This window comes from Meles meles, chromosome 9 (assembly GCF_922984935.1).
Source record: "Meles meles chromosome 9, mMelMel3.1 paternal haplotype, whole genome shotgun sequence".
NCBI classification, from domain to species: domain Eukaryota; kingdom Metazoa; phylum Chordata; class Mammalia; order Carnivora; family Mustelidae; genus Meles; species Meles meles.
In genome coordinates this window covers 13,098,179-13,117,431 of record NC_060074.1, presented here as the reverse complement: position 1 = coordinate 13,117,431, position 19,253 = coordinate 13,098,179, and the positions used below count along the sequence as shown (strand labels likewise).

General features: G+C 38.1%; 1 protein-coding gene across 12 annotated transcripts in view; it reads left to right on the top strand.

Annotated features, from left to right (window-relative positions):
• The window catches only part of FAM126B (family with sequence similarity 126 member B), a 75,808-nt gene that overhangs the window by 9,684 nt on the left and 46,871 nt on the right, over positions 1-19,253 (top strand). For 8 of the 12 annotated variants that reach the window (XM_046018289.1, XM_046018284.1, XM_046018291.1 and 5 more), the window contains 2 exons: positions 8,736-8,846; positions 15,843-15,942. The gene's annotated coding sequence lies outside the window, so the exon portion shown is untranslated. The remainder of the gene's footprint in view (positions 1-8,735; positions 8,847-15,842; positions 15,943-19,253) is intronic. The other 4 variants (XM_046018285.1, XM_046018282.1, XM_046018288.1 and 1 more) reach the window with 1 other exon arrangement.

Here is a 19,253-nt window from a genome sequence, read left to right as displayed (position 1 = left end):
TCTCTCCCTGACAAATGGATGAATAAAATCTTTTAAAATTAAAAAATATAAGAATCACTCTTGATATTTTGTGTGCTTAAGAAGAGAGACTGTTGTTGGAAACTTTTATTTTTCCAGCATGAGGCAGAAGCTCTTTAGCCAGAGATATGTGGCATGAAGTAGTGATGAGTATCAATGATATTTTGGTGTCTGCAACAATTGTAATTTGATGTGAAACCACCTGTGATACCGGTTTGTGCCCCAAGACACAGAAAATGCTGTGCATTTTTTTGTTTTGTTGTTTTGCTTACATTTATAATAAAATGAAATGATAAATTCTAGAGATTAATAATAAGAATGGCATGGGGTGCTTAGGTGGCTCAGTTTGGTTAAGTGACCAACTTTTGGTTTTGGCTAGGGTCATGATCTCTGGGTTGGTGAGATGGAGCCCCACGTCAGGCTCCATGCTCAGTGGGGAGTCTGCTTGAAGATTCTTTCCCTCTGCCCCTCCCCCCACTCGTGCATGCTCTCTAAAATAAATACATAAATCTTTAAAAAAACATATAAAAATAGAAAGAATGATAGTTTTCTTCCTATCAAAGTTTATGAGTTTGATTCAGATTCCAGGGGGTCTGTGGATTCTAGGTTGAGAATTTGTGAATGAAGGGGAAAGAAGGGCTTTGAATGGATACTAGGTTGTATGCTAAGAAAGGCCTTGAAGAGAAAGTGACTGTCTATCTGAGTCTTGAAAGAGTAAGGTGGTTGGCTAGAAGGTAGTTGAAAGGCGTTCTAGAGAGGAGGAGAGTAGCTTAAAATGCATGGAGGTGTGAGATAGCTTGCCATGTCATGGAATTGTAGGTTAACATTGATGAGAGACATCTGTGTCGAGCCAAGGGCATAATTTCTGTTCCTACTGACTGGGCCAGTTTTTTCATGAGCAGATTAAGCAAGTACAGTGACAGAGCCTGTGTAGCCAGTCCTTAGATAGGTACCTCTGGTCGTCTTTCTGCTCAAGCATGGTGAACATGTAAATCTGCCTCCCGGGAGGATTTCCCTTTTCTCATGTGTTTCAGGACCACCTCTGTGTCAGGGTAATGCCTGCCTCTCCTATGCAACCATGTGTAAACCAGGCCAGAATTTTTCTTTCTTGATCATACAGAACTCTGCAAGTTCATAGATTAAGGGAACGTTGACATTTAATAGGGTATTTGAGCCATTTGTGTGCCATGGGATTTGAGTAGGGTATTTGCTATTTGTTTTTAAGGTTTATTTGTGCTTTCAGGGCCTGTGCTAACTTTACGTATAACCTTTCATAGTCAGAATCAGCATCTTCTGTAGTGGTAGTAACTGGTTTCAAAGAATGACTTAAAATTGTAAAAAAAGAAAGAAGAAGTGTGTTTTCTCATGTAAAGCGTTGCAAGTCTGGGTGACTTGAACAGCGATTTTCCATATGATGGGTCTGCAGTACAGCTTTGTAGTTTTCTCTGCTTCTGTTGTCGTAGTGCCAAGGGAAGAACAAGCTGGAGAGTACCTACTGGCAATTAAGTGCTTCCACAGGAATCATTTCTGCTCTCTGGTCAAAGCCAAGTCATGGGGTCACATCTGACTTAAAGAAGGTGGAGAACTATCATCTCATGTGCCCTAAAGGACAGGAAGAGCTCATGTCCGGTACAGTGTGACTTCCCCTTGATGACGGAAATGCTGCTCGCACGTTCCACTGTATGACTTGGTGGGTTAGAACACCCAGTTCTTTAGAATAGATCAGGTCGTATGGCCACTTTGGTGCCCCATGGTCATTCTCTATGAGGACCCAAAAGTCAGGCAAGTTCTTTCTCAAAAGTAGCATAATCATCTATAGAAGAGGGCAAAGCTTCATTCAAAAGCAGTGATTCTCAGGGCGCCTGGGTGGCTCAGTTGGTTAAGTGTCTGACTCTTGGTTTTTGGCTCAGGCCACGATCTCAGGGTCATGGGATTGACCCCCTGTCAGGCTCCACACACAGCATGGAGTTGACTTGGGATTCTCCTTCTTCACTTGCTCATGCTTTCCGTCTCTCTCTCCCTCTCTCTCTCTCTCTATATATATATATAATATTTTTAAAGCAGTGATTCTCAACCAGGGGCAATATTGCTTCCCAAGAGATATTTGGCGATGTTCGTAGACATTTTATCATAACTTGGGAGTGGTACTACTTGTATAGAGTGGGGGAAAAGCCAGAGATGCTGCTAAACATCCTGCCACAGGACAGCCCCTTAACAACGTTAGGAGTGACCAATCTGCCAATTGTACCAGTGTTGAAAAACCCTCTTCTCTGTGGGGCTTTATGCCTAATGGTTTGTGTTGTGATTCTCTTATCAGGGCCTATTGGTAGCTTCATACAGCTGCTTTATCATCTACCAGAGACATTTCAAACACCACTGAGTTTGCTAGATCTTAAGGCCCAAATAACAGAGTGTCTTGCCCTGCCGCCTTGGCCTGCGTTCAGTCCCTTGTTTGTCACATCCTGGGCCCCATTTAAAGCTAGCAGCTTTATTGGCTATTCAAGGAATGGGACAGAGCACCGCTTTAAAACAATGGCTTTGGAATTTAAAGAGGTCCACCAGGGACCATGCTTCTTTCTAAGTGGTGGTGATGGACTAAGTCATGGCAGCATGTCCTTAATTTTAAAGAGAATGTCTTGGCATATTCTAGACACTAGATCCCTAGAGACTTCATCAAGGTCTCATGGTCTTAAATTATTGTGTGATTTTTCCACTCTCTGGCATGCATATATCTTTCTAAGGTATCTTACTAACTAGGTAAAATAAGCATGATGTTCTCAGTGTAATGAACAAGTATAATATCCTATGGGTTCATGAGATGTTCAGAGTTCTTGTAGTCTAGACTGATAAGACATGGCTTCACCACTACTAGCCAAGTGCCCTTGTGCAAGTGATTTAACCTGTCAGTGACAGCTTCTTCATCTAGAAGTTGGGGATAAGGACAGTGCCAACCATATGGGGTTTTTATAAACAGATGAATTTTTAAAAATGCTTAGAGGATGCCTGTCTGGCTCAGTCAGTAGGGCATGTGACTCTGGATCTCAGGGTTCTGAGTTTGAGCCTCACATTGGGTGTAGAGATTACTTAAAAATAAAATCTCCTGGGGCACCTGGGTGGCTCAGTGAGTTAAAGCCTCTGCCTTCTGCTCAGGTCATGATCCCAGGGTCCTGGGATCGAGCCCCACATCGGGCTCCCTGCTCAGTTGGGGAGCCTGCTTCCCCCTCTCTCTCTGCCTGCCTCTCTGCCTACTTGTGATCTCTGTTTGTCAAATAAATAAATAAAATCTTTAAAAAGTAAAGTAAAATAAAATCTCCTCTCCTAAATAAAATCTTAAAAAATAAATATGCTCTTAAAAAATAAATATGCTTAGAATAGTGTCCCGCATATAATAAATGCTGTATACGTATTAACTAATAAAATAATACTAGTAATAACAAAATCTTTATGGAAAAAATGTAAGTGGGTATTTTTTTTTTTTTTTTTAAAGATTTCATTTATTTTTTTGAGAGAGAGCAGCGGGCAGGGGTAGAGGGAGATGGAGAAGCAAACTTCCTGCTGAGCAGGGAGCCTGACATGGGACTCGATCCCAGACCGATATGGGACTCAATTCCAGGACCCAGAGATCATGACATGAGACAAAGGCAGATGCTTCACTGACTGACCCACCCAGGTGGGTATGTTTTTAACCTAGCATAGGGAAGGATTTCATTAAAAAGTAAAAAGCAGGGGTGCCTGGGTGGCTCAGTGCGTTAAGGCTCTGCCTTTGGCTCAGGTCATGATCTTGGGGTCCTGGGATCGAGCCCCACATCCGGCTCTCTGTTCGGCGGGGAGCCTGCTTCCTCCTCTCTGCCTGCCTCTCTGCCTACTTGTGATCTCTGTGTCAGATAAATAAATAAAATCCTAAAAAACAAAACAAAAAAAAGCATAATGCTATAAAGAAAAAAAGATTGACAGGTGTGATTGTTTTCTTTATTTGTAAATCTAAATTTTAAAGATAAACTCCTTTGTATACATTTAATTATATTTAAAATTAGAAACAGTACATCTGTTTTCTTATAGTATTCAAAAGAAGTAATGGTCATGATAAGAAGAAAGGAAGAAATATTTAGGCACTTAGATGCCCACCTCTACTCTATCCTCCTTTACCCAATTTCCTGCTTTCTCTTTTTCCTGATAGTAGCTCTGGATTATAGTTAAAAATGATTAACTCATGGGGTGCCTGGGTGGCTCGGTCTGGTAAGCCTCTGCCTTCAGCTCAGGGTCCTAATTCCAGGGTCCTGGGATCAAGTCCCACATTGGGCTCCTTGCTCAGTGGGGAGCGTGCCTCTCCCTCATAGATTTTTTGCCTTCAGGAAGAGCTTCTCTTGAACTTTGTCAGTTAACTAGGTAAGGCAGAGAATTATTTAGAGGTAAGAATGCCACCAAACCCAGATACTACTGCCTTCCTTGACTCTTTAAATACCAAGTATTTAAAAAAAGTTATTTGGTATTTGAAAGATTTTTTCTAAAATTCAGCGTAATTTCCTGGAATAAGTTGTATTTAAGGTATGCCCATCTTTACACCCAGAATATGGTCTCTCTTAGTTCCCACTGAAACGAGCAAGGCTTCCTTGGAGAAGTGTTTGATCCTAAGTCTGGGGCAAGAACTGTACAAGATGAGCCTGTGACTTCTAGTCGTATCAGGAGGTTAGAAGACTATTGTTATTTACTAGGTTTATGTCAAAAGAGCTTTTGAGCTATGTTGGGGGTTCCCACGACCAGGTCCAAGTTTCATGATTTGTTAGAATCACTCATAAGTCATTATACTCAGTTATACTTTATTACTGTGAAATGAAAAAATCGGCAAAACAAAAGACATACGAGGTGAAATCTGGAGGAAACCAGGTGCAAGCTTACAAGAGTCCTTTCCCAGTGGAGTTGAACAGGATGCTCTTAATTTCTCCAGTAATGAGTTGCCTCCTAGGGAAGATTTTTTGAGCCTAGATGTCTGTGGTTTTTATTGGGGTATCAGTCATACATATCATAGTTAATGAAGTTTCAGACCTCCTAAAGAAAACCTGATTTTACCATAGTCCTGTTGTTCATATAGACTACTTTGACAGACTGGTGCAGTTTGATTCAAGGCCACAAGAATGTGGAACACTTAGCAGAACGTTTCAGAAGTTCATTTTCTAGGAGCTGTTAGAGTTAAATGTGTTGACCCAAAATTATGTTGAAGGCTAACCCCCGTTCCCTCAGAATTTGACCCTATTTGGAAATAGGGTCGTTGCAAATGTAATTAGATAAGATGAAGTCATACTGGAGGAGAGTGGATCTTTAATCCCTATGAGTGGTGTCTTTCTAAGAAGAGGAGAGAAGACGCGGGCACAGTAAGAAGATAGCAGTGTGACAACAGAGACAGCGGTTGGCCAGGGAATACCAAGGATTGTTGGCAACTCCAGAACCTGAAAAGACAAGGAATGATTCTCTGCAAGTTTCAGAGGAAGTATGGCCCTGCTGACATGTTGATTTTCGATTTCTAGCACCCAGCAGAACTGTGAGATAATAAATTTATGCTGTTTTAATCCGTGCAGTTTGTGGTACTGTGTTATGGCAGCCTTAGGAAAGTAGTACACTAACCAGTGGCCACAGTAACAAACCCTTTTTGGGAATGTGCAAAGTTTGAACAGGTAGGCTTGCTGAATTAACTATTGCCTTGACAGGAGTCAAGCATGAAAAGGCTTCCACTGGGCAAAGATGGGACAGTTTGAGTATTGGTAAGAATAATAACTACAGTGGGTTGAAACATACCAGGTATATTTAGCCCATGAGTTTATAATGATACTTAAAGCAAAACTAATTGCCTATCAGTAGAGGATCCTTGTTAACCAACTCATTTTGGAAGCTGGTTAAAAAAAAAAGGGGGGGGGGAACATTAAGCATTTACCCCATCTTTCCTGTAAAAATGCTATTACTAAGTAACCAAATGCTAGATAGAGAAATTTCTCTTTCTAGAAATATTCCAACTAATTAAAGAAGAAAGAATAATAGAATTAGGTAATTATTTATAACCATTTGGTAATCTCTAAGGAACCTTAGGCTGCTAATATCACAGAACGTGACAACCAGATGTTACGAAGCTACAGACAATATGAATGGTTCCCACTCCCCGAAAATAAACCTAATCTGGTCAAACTGCTATATCCAACCACAATCTTAAAAGAGCTACAGAAGGCAGAGGAATATATTAAATCATCATAAGGGTGTAGTCAGCCAAATCCAGACATGTGGAAAATGGTAAATAACTGTTTTCTTCCACAAATAAATTACAAGATAGACACACACACCTGTAGATTAAAAGGGATTTAAGAGATGTCATCCAGGGGCGCCTTGTTGGCTCAGTCGTTAAACGTCTGACTTCAGCTCAGGTCATGATCCCAGGGTCCTGGGATCCAGCCCCGAATCAGGCTCCCTGCTTGGTGGGAGGCCTGCTTCTCCCTCTCCCACTCACTCTGCTTGTATTCTCTCTCTCTCTGTCAAATAATAAATAAAATCTTTAAAAAAAAAAAAAAAATGTCATCCAGTCCTGATATGTGAACTTCATTTGGATACTGATTCAGTGTTTAAAAATATTGACATAATTGTAAATTTGAACATCAATTGGGTATTTGATTATATTAAGGAATTACTTTAAAATTTCTTATATGTAATGATATTGTGGCTATTAAAAAAAAATTTTTTTTAAATTTTACTTGAGAGTGCATGTGAGAAAGCAGAAGTTGTGGGGAGGGAGACGGAGGAAGAGGAGTAAATCAGGCTTCCCACTGAGCAGGGAGCCTAACATGGGGCTAAATCCCAGGAACCTGAGCCGAAGGCAGACGTTTAACCAACTGAGCCACCCAGGCATCCCTCTTTTTTTTTTTTCTCTTGTTTTTTAATGTAAGCATTTATAATTCCAAATTTCCTCATTAGCACCACTTTTGTTGCATCTCATAAGTTTTGTATATTGCATGTTTATTTTCATTTGTCTCAAGTATTTTGCAATTTATTTTGTGATTTCTTCTTTGACTTCTTGGTTGTTTTAAAGTGTGTTGTTTAATTTGCACAGTTTTGTGGATTTTCCCAATTCTCTTCTTTTCTGACTTCTTCCTGTTATGATCACAGGAAGTACTACGTGTGATACCTGTTTTTCTTAAATCTACTGAAACTTAACTTGTGGCCTAGCATGTGATCCATCCTGGAAAATGACCCAGTTATACTTGAAGAATGTATTTGCTTTTGTTGGGTAGAGTGTTCTGTATACATGTGTTAGATCTTGTTGGATTATTGTGTTGTTTACATCCTCTGTTTGCCTTATTTCCTTTTGTGGGGTACTGAAGTCTCCAGATATTTTTTTTTTTTAAAGTTTTATTTATTTATTTGGCAGAGAGAGAGATCACAAGTTGGTAGAGAGGCAGGCAGAGAGAGAGAGAGAGAGAGGGAAGCAGGCTCCCTGCTCAGCAGAGAGCCCGATGCGGGACTCGATCCCAGGACCCTGAGATCATGACCTGAGCGGAAGGCAGCGGCTTAACCCACTGAGCCACCCAGGCGCCCCAGAAGTCTCCAGATATTATAGAACTATTTCTCTCTTCAGTTCTGTCAGTTTTGCCTCATATATTTTGATGGTCTCTTATTAGGTGCATAAATGTTTGCTATGTCTTTTTGCTGTATTGATCTTTTATAAGTCCTCCTTCATCTCTTTTTTGAATTTAACGTTATTTTATCAGATATTAGTATAGCCATCTTTGATCTCTTTTAGTTACTATTTGCATGGATTATCTTTTTGTATTCTTCTACTTTCAATCTGTTTGTGTTCTTGGATCTCAAGTGACTCTTGTAGACAGCATATTGTTGGATCATGTGTTTTTATTGTTCTGCAAAACTTGTCTTTTTGAAGAATTTAATTCATTTACATTGATTGTAATTACTGATAAGGATTTCTGTAGTTTTGCTATTTGTTTTCTATATATTTTATCACTTTTTTGTTTCTCATTTCTGTATTACTTTTGCATTTAGTTGATTTTTTTTAGTGAAATGTTTACATTTCTCATTTTCTTTTGTGTATATTCTGTAGCTCTGTGTGTGTGTGTGTGTTTGTGGTTACTATGGGGATTGCATTTAACATCCTAAAGTTAAAACACTGTAATTTGAATTTATACTAACTTCACTAACATACAAAAATTCTGCTTTACTGGTCTGTTCCCACCCCTTTCAGTTGTTGATTGTATCTTTGTACATTGCGTGCTCCAAAACATAAGCAAATTCTTTTACTCTATGCAGTTGACAACAAAGTAAACATCAAGGTTGGTAACTGTACATTACCTCTCAAATTACTCATATCAGAGAGATCCTATGATAATTGTCTTTCTCTGATTGACTTATTTCGCTTAGCAAAATACCCTCTAGTTCTGTTCATATTGTTGCAAATGGCAACATTCCTTTTCTTTCTTTCTTTTTTTTTTTTTTTGGTGGCTGTGTAACATTCCATTGTGTATATACCGCATATTCTTTATCCATTTCTCTCTTGATGGACATCTGGGCTCTTTCCATAGTTTGGCTCTTGTGGACATTGCTGGGTGCAAGCGCACCTTCAGATCACAAAGATATAAATGTTATATCTTTGGGGTAAATACTTGGTAGTGCTAGTGCTAAGTTGCACTATTTTCAACTTTTTGAGGAAGCTCCGTGCTATTTTTCAGAGTGGTACACCAGCTTGCAGTTCCATCAACAGTGTAAGAGGAATCTCCTTTCTCCACATCCTGACCAACATCTCTCATTTCCTGACTGGCTAATTTTAATCATTCTGACAGGTATGAGGTGGTATCTCATTGTGGTTTTGATTTTTATTTCCCTGATGCCAAATGATGAGCATTTTTTCATGTGTCTGTTGACTGTTTGTATGTCTTCTTTGGAGAAATGTCTGTTTGTATCTTCTACCCATTTCTTGATTGGATTATTTGTTCATGGGGTGTTGAGTTAGATAAAACCTTTATAGATTTTGGATACTAGCCCTTTATCCGATAAGACATTTGCAAATATCTTCTCCCATTCTGCTGGTCATCTTTTGATGTTGTTGACTGTTTCCTTTGCTGTGCAGAAGCTTTTTTTTTTTTTTTTTTTTTTTAAGATTTTATTTATTTATTTGAGAAAGAGACAGAGAGAGCATGAGAGGGGAGAAGGCCGGGGGGAGAAGCAGATTGCCTGTGGAGCTGGGAGCCTGACGTGGGACTCGATCCCAGGACCCCGGGATCATGACCCGAGCTGAAGGCAGTTGCTCAACCAAGGCGCCCTTTGTGCAGAAGCTTTTTACCCTAATGATATCCTAATAGTTCATTTTTGCCTTTGTCTCCCTTGCCTTTGGAGATGTGTCTATCAAGGAGTTGCTGCAGCCAAGGTCACAGAGGTTGCTGCCTGTGTTCTCCTCTAGGATTTTGATGGATTCCTGTCTCATGTTTAGGTCTTTCATCCATTTTGAGTCTATAAAGCATATGATGTAAGGAAATGGTCCAGTTTCGTTTTTCTGCATGTGGCTGTCTGAATTTTCCCAACATCACTTGTTGAAAATATTGTCTTTTTTCCACTGGATATTGTTTCCTCCTTTGTCAAAGATTAGTTGGCTGAATAGTTGAGGGTCCATTTCTGAGTTCTGTATTCTGTTCCATTGATTTATGTGTCTGCTTTTGTGCCAGTACAATACTGTCTTGATAATTACAGCTTTGTAATAGAGTTTGAAATCCAGAATTGTGGTGCCATCAGCTTTGGTTTTCTTTTTCAACATTCCTTTGGCTACTCAGGATCTTTTCTGGTTCCATACAAATTTTAGGATTATTTGTCCCAGCTCTGTGAAAAAAGTGCATGGTATTTTGATGGGGAATGTATTGAATGTATAGATTGCTCTGGGTAGTATAGACATTTTAACAATATTTTTTCTTCCAATCCATGAGCATGGAGCGTTTTTCCATATTTGTGCCTTCAATATCTTTCATGACTGGTCAATAGTTCTCTTAGTACAGATCCTTTGCCTCTTCGGTTAGGTTTATTCTTAGGTGTCTTATGGTTTTTGGTGTGATTGTAAGTGAGATTGACTCCTCAATTTCTCTTCTCTCTCATTGTTAGTGTATATAAATGCAACTGATTCCTATGCATTGATTTTATATCCTGCCACTTGCTGAATTCCTGTATGAGTCCTAACAATTTTGGTGTTGCCTTTTGGGTTTTCCACACAAAGTAACATGTCATCTGCAAAGAGTGAGAGTTTGACTTCTTTGCTGATTTGGATGCCTTTTATTTATTGTTGTTGTCTGATTGCTGAGCCTAGGACTTCTGGTACTATGTTGAGCAACAGCAGTGTTAGTGGACATCCCTGCGGTGTTCCTGATCTTAGGGAAAAGCTCTCAGCCTTTCCCCATCGAGAATGATATTTGCTGTGGGCTTTTTGTAGATGGCTTTTATGATATTGAGGTATGTTCCCTCTGTCCCTACACTGTGAAGAGTTTTAATCAAGAAAGGATCCTGTACTTTGTCAAATGCTTTTTCTGCATCAATTGAGAGGTTCATATGGTTCTTGTCCTTTCTTTTATTAATGTAGTGTATCTCATTGATTGATTTGTGGATGTTGAACCACCCTTGCAGCCCAGGAATAAATCCCACATGGTGGTGGTCAATAATCCCTTTAATATGTTGTTGGATCCTATTGGCTAGTATCTTGTGAGAATTTTTGCATCCATGTTCATCAGTGCTGTTGGTCTGTAATTCTCCTTTTTGATGGAGTCTTTGTCTGGTTTTGGAATCAAGGTGATGCTGGGCTCATAGGAAGAGTTTGGAAGTTTTTCTTCCATTTCTATTTTTTGAAACAGCTTCAGAAGAATAGGTATTAGTTTTTTTTTGTTTTGTTTTGTTTTTTAGGATTTTATTTATTTATTTGAAAGACTGAGATCACAAGTAGGCAAAGAGGGGGAAGCAGGCTCCCTGCTGAGCCCTGGGATCATGACCTGAGCTAAAGGCAGAGGCTGTAACCCACTGAGCCACCCAGGCACCCCTAGGTATTAGTTCTTTAAATGTTTGGTAGAATTCCCCTTGGAAGCCATCCAGCCCTAACTCTTGTTTGTTGGGAGATTTTTGATTACTGCTTCAGTTTCCTTGCTGGTTTTGGGTCTGTTCAGGTTTTCTCTTTCTTCCTGTTTCAGTTCAGGTAGTTTATGCGTCTCTAAGAATACATCTATTTCTTCCAGATTGCCTAGTTGGTTGGCATATATTTGCTCTTGATATATTCTTATAGTTGTTTGTATTTCTTTGTGTTGGTTGTCATCTCTCCTCTTTCATTCATGATTTTATTTATTTGAGTCCTTTCTCTTTTCTTCTTGATCTTGGTAAGTCTGGATAGGGGTTTATCAATCTTATTCTTTCAAAGAACCAGCTCCTAGTTTCGTTGATCTGTTCTACTGGCCTTTGCCTTCTATTTCATTGATTTCTACACTGATATTTATTCATTCATTCATTCATTTAAAAGATTTTATTTATTTATTTGACAGAGAGAGAGAGAGAGAGGTCATAAGTAGCCAGAGAGGCAGCAGAGAGGGAGGGGGAAGCAGACACCCTGCTGAGCAGAGAGCCCGATGTGGGGCTCCATCCCAAGGCCCTGAGATCGTGACCTGAGCTGAAGGCAGAGGCTTAACCCACTAAGCCACCCAGGCACCCCTCTGCTCTGATCTTTATTATTTCTCTTTTCCTTCTGGTTTTAGGCTTTATCTGCTGTTCTTTCTCTAGCTCCTTTAGGTATAATTTTAGGTTGTGTATTTGAGACCTTTCTTGATCTTGACAGATGTTTGTATTGCCATATACTTCCCCCTTAGGACTGTCTTTGCTGTATTCCAAAGGTTTTGAACAGTTGTGTTTTCATTTTCATTTATTTCCATTCTTTTTTAAATTCTTTAACTTTCTGGTTGACCCATTCATTCTTTGGTAGGATGCTCTTTAACCTCTATGTATTTGAGTTCTTTCCAAATTTCCTCTTGTGATTGAGTTCAAGTTTCAAAGCATTGTGGTCTGAAAATATACAGGGAATGATCCCTGTGTTTTTATTCTGATAGAGATCTGATTTGTGACCCTGTATGTGATCTGTTCTGGAGAATGTTCCATGTGCACTTGAGAAGAATGGGGATTCTGTTGCTTTTCGATGGAATGCTCTGAATATATCTGTGAGGTCCATCTGGTCCAGTGTGTCATTCAAAGCCCTTGTTTCCTTATGATCTTCTGCTTAGATGATCTGTCCATTCATTGCAGTGAGGGGTTGTTAAAGTCCCCTATTACTATTGTATTATAATCAGTGTGTTTCTTAAATTTTGTTAGGAATTGATTTATATAATTGCTCCCATGTTAAGGGCATAAATACTTACAATTGTTGGATCTTCTTGTTGGATAGATCCATTAATTATGATATAATGTTCTTCCTCATCTCTTGTTACAGTCTTTGGTTTAAAATCTAATTTGTCCAATATAAAGATTGCCACCCCAGCTTTCTTTTGGTGTCCATTAGCATGATATATGGCTTTCCACGCCCTCACTTTCAATCTGGAGATGTCTTTGTGTCTAAAATGAGTCTCTTGCAGATGCCATACCTATGGGTCTTGCTTTTTTATCCAGTCTGATACCCTTTATCTTTTGATTGGGGCATTTAGCCCATTTACATTCAGAGTTACTATTGAAAGATGGGAATTTAATGCCATTGTATTACCTTTGAAGTCACTATTTCTGTATATTGTCTACGTTCCTTTCTGGTCTGTGTTATTTTTGGGCTCTCTCTTCTCTTAAAGGATCCCCTTTAATATTTCTTGCAGGGCTAGTTTAGTGATCACAAATTCTTTTAGTTCTTTTTTGTCCTGGAAGGTCTTTCCTCTCTCCTTCTATTTTGAATGACAGCCTTGCTGGATCAAGTATTCTTGGCTGCATATTTTTCTCATTAGGACCCCTCCACCTAAATTTTTTTTTTAAAGATTTTATTTATTTATTTGAGAGAGAGAGAGAGAGAGACTATGAGAGGGGAGAAGGTCAGAAGGAGAAGCAGACTCCCCATGGAGCTGGCAGCCCAACTCGGGACTCAATCCCAGGACTCTGGGATCACAACATGAGCCGAAGGCAGTGGTTTAACCAACTGAGCCATGCAGGCGCCCCCCTACTCCCTAAATTGTTAAAGGATGTTTTTGCTAGGTAGTTAGAAGATATTTACTGTATTCTAGATTAGTAGTTATTTTCTTTTGTCCTTTAACTGTCATTCTGTTATGTCCTGGTTTCTTTTGTTTCTGTTGAGAAATTTGCTATCAGTCTTAACGGTTTCTTTGAAGGTCAACTAAATTTTTCTTGAATTTCTATGAATTTTTCTTCTCCTTCACTCCTTCCTTTCATAGTTTAATTATGATATTGTAGGCATGGTTTTCCTTGAGTATATTCTGCTTGGAGTTGGCAGAGTATCTTGAATCTCTGAATTGATTTCTGTCATCAGTTTTGTAAAATTCTGTTATTCTCTTTTTGAATATTGGTTATATCTCTTCTCTGGGACCTCGGTTGTATGTATATTAGACATTTTGAGCATGTCTTCCATTTCTCTTAAACCTCTCCTCTAACTTTTCCCCTACCTTCTACTCTTCTTTCTGTCTTCTTTCCTACTTTCTTTCTCTAGCTATAGTTCGGTATTTCTTACTGACTTAGTTTAATAATTGTGTGGTCTGCTGTGTCCAGTTTGCTATAAATCCAATATATTGGGTTCTTAATTAGTTCTGTTTTTCAGTTCTACAATGTACATTTAATTATTTCTGTATATCCTAATTCATTGGTGAAATTTTTCATTTCGTCAGTTTTGTCCATTTTCTCCTCTATTTTCTTTAGTATGTTATTCCGAATTATTTATAGTTGTTGTCCTTGTGTGTGAACTCTTACTTGATCATCTGTGGATCTGACTCTGTGTAGTTTTCTCTTAATTATTGGTCATATATTTGTCACTTAGCACATTTAGTAATTTTTTATTGTATGCCAGACCTTATGTATGAAAGAACATTGAATATGAAAGAACATATTTCGTAATTTTTTGAAAGTAATTCAAAAGAATATGAAAGAACATATTTAGTAATTTTTTATTGTATGCCAGACCTTATGTATGAAAGAACAGTAGAGGCTTCAGATAGTGTTACCTTCCTGATATGTTTTTTTCTGTTGTTCAAATGACTGAGGGGCTTATTTTTTCCAGTTTATCAGGAGTTGAGCTGTGTTAAAGTATAATAATACTCCATTTCCTATACTTTTTTTTCTTTCTTAAATTGAGAACCTAGTGAATATCTGTTTCATTAACCCTGAAAGATTGTTGGAGACCCATCTCTACAGATTCCTACTATAGCTTTTAAGACTGCCAGCTTATACTGCTTCAAAATCTGACAATTGTCTTGGTGGCTCAGAATTCTCAAGGTACAAAAAGAGTTTCCTTGGGGTTCCTGGCTGGCTCAGTTGGTAAAGCATGTGACTCTTGATCCTCAGAGTTGAGTTCAAGCCCCATGTTGGGTGTAGAGATTACTTAAAAATAAAATATTAAGAAAAGGGAGACAATGAGTTTCCTTGAAATCAAATATCCCTTCTCAAGGTATGACCAGCTCCTGGTGTATCTTTCCAGAGATACTATATTAGTCCTTTTCAAGTTTTTTAACCCACAGAAATCAGGAAATGAAAATCGTATGTGACAGTCAGTAGATAAGAGCTAACAAGTCAGCTGCTATCATTCTATTCGGAGGCCCTAGTGCATCTTTAGTTTGAAAAACATCAGAGACTTTGCAGATGATAATGTAACTTAACTCCAAGAGAATTTTATTGCATTATTTGTATTTTTTTAAATCACATTTTGTTAATGAACATTTTGGGGTATTTTAGAATTTAAAGTTGTGATACAGTTCTGAATCAAAATGGTAGAGCATAATGTCAGCAACTACTTGAAAATAGTTTTTACTTTATGAGGAAACTATACTTTTAGCAATTTGAAAAGGATTCTCTCTGATCAAAAAAGCTTTCATATGTTTTGTACTCAAATTTCAAGTAATAGCATTTTCTGTGTTCTTTTAAAAAAATGATAAAATTTCAGTTCTGTTAATCTTCTCCAAAATGATTTTGTAGCCATTGATACTTCTTTTTTTTTTTTTTAAGATTTTATTTATTTATTTGACAGAGAGAGATCACAAGTAGCAGAGAAGCAGGCAGAGAGAGAGAGAAGCAGGCTCCCTGCTGAGCAGAGAGCCCGATGTGGGACTCGATCCCAGGACCCTGAGATCATGACCTGAGCCGAAGGCAGCGGCTTAACCCACTGAGCCACTCAGGCGCCCCCAACCATTGATACTTCTTAAGTTTGATGAGATACTGCATATTGAAATTTTAATGAGTGTTTGTACATGTATGTATGACAGTGATCTCACTGTAACATGTTTCAAAAGTTGAATTCATAGAATTTTTGACTGAAAAGGACTTAATTTTGTAGATAATTCAAGTGAAGCTCCAGTATATTTAGGTTACCTACTTAAGGTCTTATGGATAATTAATGGGAAATTTGAAACTAAAAGTGGGACTCCTTTTCCCAAAATCTAGTGTTTTTAAAATTAGGTTTTGATGATGGTACACAAGTATATGCTGGTTATTATAGAAAGTTTTTTTAATCCCTCATTATTTCTAAAAGTAGATAATTGTGTTATAAATGTTTTTTATTAAAGTTGTTTTTGTTACATTTCTAAGAATACCATCTCAGTATTTCATAGTTTTCCATTTTTTTTTTTTTATAGTGCTGGAAAATATTTAAGTCTCAACAAATGAATTCCACACTTGAATTCTGCCGCATTCCTGTGCCGCCTCCTCCTTTAGAAAACTGATCACAGAACAGAGGTAAAATTACGGAATTTAACTTTTTAAAGGATAAAGAATGAGTTTTCCATGCACTTAGACATGTTAGAATTTTTGGTTATCTTGGGTGGGTAGCTTCTGTTTATTTAGCAGTTTTACCTAAGAGACTGGAAATAATCGCATCTTAATTATTGCCCTGAGTTTTACTTTTGAAAGTGTTTCCTTTTTAATAGTTGTGCCTTTTAACCTTGTTGCCAGATCTTTACAGTCATTGAATAATTGAATATCTTCAGCATAATCACATTATGTAGCTACACTGAGATAAGTGCTGTCCAGTAGAATTTCTGTGATGATGTCCATGTTCTATGTTGGTGCTCTCCAGTATGGCAGACAATAGCTACATGTAGCTGCTGAGTACTTGAAATGTAGCTAGTGCAATGAAGGAATTGAATCCTTCAATATTATTTTATTTAAATTCATTTAAATTTAAATAGCCACGTGTAGCTAGTGGCTATCATACTGAATGGTGCACTGTAGGTTTTTTCTTAAAGAAGTTGTTATTTATAATAATCATGTGTCTTTGAATGCTTAAATTTCAGAATTATGCCTTGAAATATTTTCATAGTTGTTGGCCTAGTTTGTCAAACCACTTTTTACTATTTCATGTGTTTCCCTGATAATTGTATAGCTTTGTTTATCCAGTAACGTTGGTCTACTAGAAACGCTTGAGAGCAGTTTTCATAATTAGTTTTTCTCACTGATGTATTATTTAGTCTTTAAAAAAAAAACCTTTGAGAAAAATAAAATATGATGAAAACAGGGAGGAAGGCAAACCATAAGAGACGCTGAACTCTAGGAAATACACTGAGGTTTGCTGGAGCAGAGGTAGGTGGGGGAGAAGAGGTAATTGAATGATGCACACCCTGGTAACTAGTAATAGACTATATGTTAACTAAATTGCTTTTAAGTAAAGAAAATAAAAAACCTTTGACGTAGGTACTTCTATTATTCCCTCTTTATTATTTTTTTAAATTTATTATTATATATTATATATAATATAATCTCCCACTCCCCCTGCTTGTGTTCCCTCTCTCTCACAGCGAGAGAGAGGGAACACAAGCAGGGGGAGTGGGAGAGGGAGAATCAGTCTCCCCGCTGAGCAGGGAGCCTGGTGCAGGGCTTGATCCCAGGGCTCTGGGTCATCACCTGAGCCGAAGGCAGATGCTTAATGACTAAGCCACCCGGGCGCCCCATTATCCCCTTTTTATAAATGAGGAATTTGAGGCCATAAATCAGTAAAATTAATATAATTAATAAGTTACTTTTCCTCGGATACATAGTTTGTAGGTCATAGAATTGTAATTCAAACCCAGGCAATCTAGTGCCCATACTGTAACCATTAGGCTGTACTGCCTCTTATGATCTCATTTTCTGTAAATTGACAGTTTCTTGGGGAGAAAAAAAAAATACATGCTTACTGTCAGCTAAGACATAGTCTCTACACATGTAGGCAATGGAAAGCTTATTATACTTGGATGAGTCTCTGATTTTGCTTTCTGGCAAGTAGTTATTGACTTCTTTCAGAGCATGTTCCAGCAGTTTATTATTTTGCTCATTAGGATGTCTTCAGGGCTTGCTAATAAAAGTTGCCATTACCATGGTCACCAAAAGGATAACTGTTTTCTGTGATATCTTTTTTACTTTGTTAAATACTATGAAATTGAGGCAGTATGGCCTGAATTGAGCTGTAAGCTGGAATATTGGCTTGAATTTTGCTTTTAAGGTTTTATTATTTTTTGGGGCACCTGGGTGGCTCAGTGGGTTAAAGCCTCTGTCTTCGGCTCAGGTCATGATCCCAGGGTCTGGGGATCGAGCCCCACATCGGGCTTTCTTCTCATTGGGGAGCCTGCTTCCCTTCCTCTCTCTCTCTGCCTGCCTCTCTGCCTACAAGTGATCTCTGTCAAATAAATAAATAAAATATTTTTAAAAAAAGATTTTATTATTTTTTTAAGTAGTCTCTAGGCCTAACATGGGGCTCAAATTTGTGACCCTGAGATTGAGTTGCATGGTTTACTGACTGCACCAGTCAGGCAGCCCTTAATGTTTGCTTTTATTTTTTTATTTTTTTAAAGATTTTATTTATTTATTTGACAGAGAGAGATCACAAGTAGATAGAGAGGCAGGCACAGAGAGAGAGAGAGGGAAGCAGGCTCCCTGCTGAGCAGAGAGCCGGATGTGGGACTCGATCCAGGACCTCGAGATCATGACCTGAGCCGAAGGCAGCAGCTTAACCCACTGAGCCACCCAGGCGCCCCAATGTTTGCTTTTAAATACAGTTTTTATATCCCAGGTAAGGGGATGGATATAATATGCAACAGAAAAAAACTTCAGAATTATGTGTTGTATGGATAAGTAAAGAGAAAACCTGCAGTATATCTGTAACTGTATTCATAGCTACCTCTAGATACTAAGATATTGGGAATAGTTCAGAAATCCGTATTTAAAATTTCTCTGTAACTATACAATTCTATTTTCAAATAAAGGTACTAAAATATATTTTTAGGATTTTAAATGTAGTAAGTAACTTACCCTTGTAGAAAACTGAAGCCCAGAGGGTTTAAGTGATTTGTCCAAAGTCATATAAGCCATGTGGTTCATTGATTAAATAAACACGCATAATTATCTGCCATAAGTCCAGATACCTTAGTGTGCTTGTTAGCTTTGAGTACATAGTGAACATTTCAGATGTGAGTGAAACCGACATGGATCCTGTTTTCATATAACTTGCTATCTATCTTGTTGGGGAAGATAGACAATAACTAATAAGTAATAAGATCTAAGAAGCAAGGTACAAAATCCAAAGCACTAGGAAATGAACATATTTGTTGGAATGGAAAATACTAGAAAAGGGAGAAAGGAATGCTGTTTAGATAAAGTTGTTAAGACTGGCGGGCTGAGACTGACAGGACTGGAAGAAGCCAGCTATGTAAATAACAGTAGTAGGACAGCACTCTAGGCTGGCACAGTCTATACAGAATCCCTGTGGTAAAGGGGTGCACAAGCTATGGAAAAAATGGAAAGGTGAGTATGGCCAGGATATAGGAGGCTGTGTGGAGAATAGTATGAGTTATAAGAAAGGGACCAAGGTACATTTTTCAACTGTTGGTTTTAGAGTAGACATTAAATTGAAATCTGAGTTCTGCCAGTTAAACCGTGTTACCTTGTGTGGGTCATTTGACCTCTTTACACTCTAATTTTCTTGTCTATTATTTGGGAATAACAGAGGCCATATTAATAGTAGCATATAGTATCAGGAAAATTAAGTATATAATACTTGTAGCAAACATTTATAG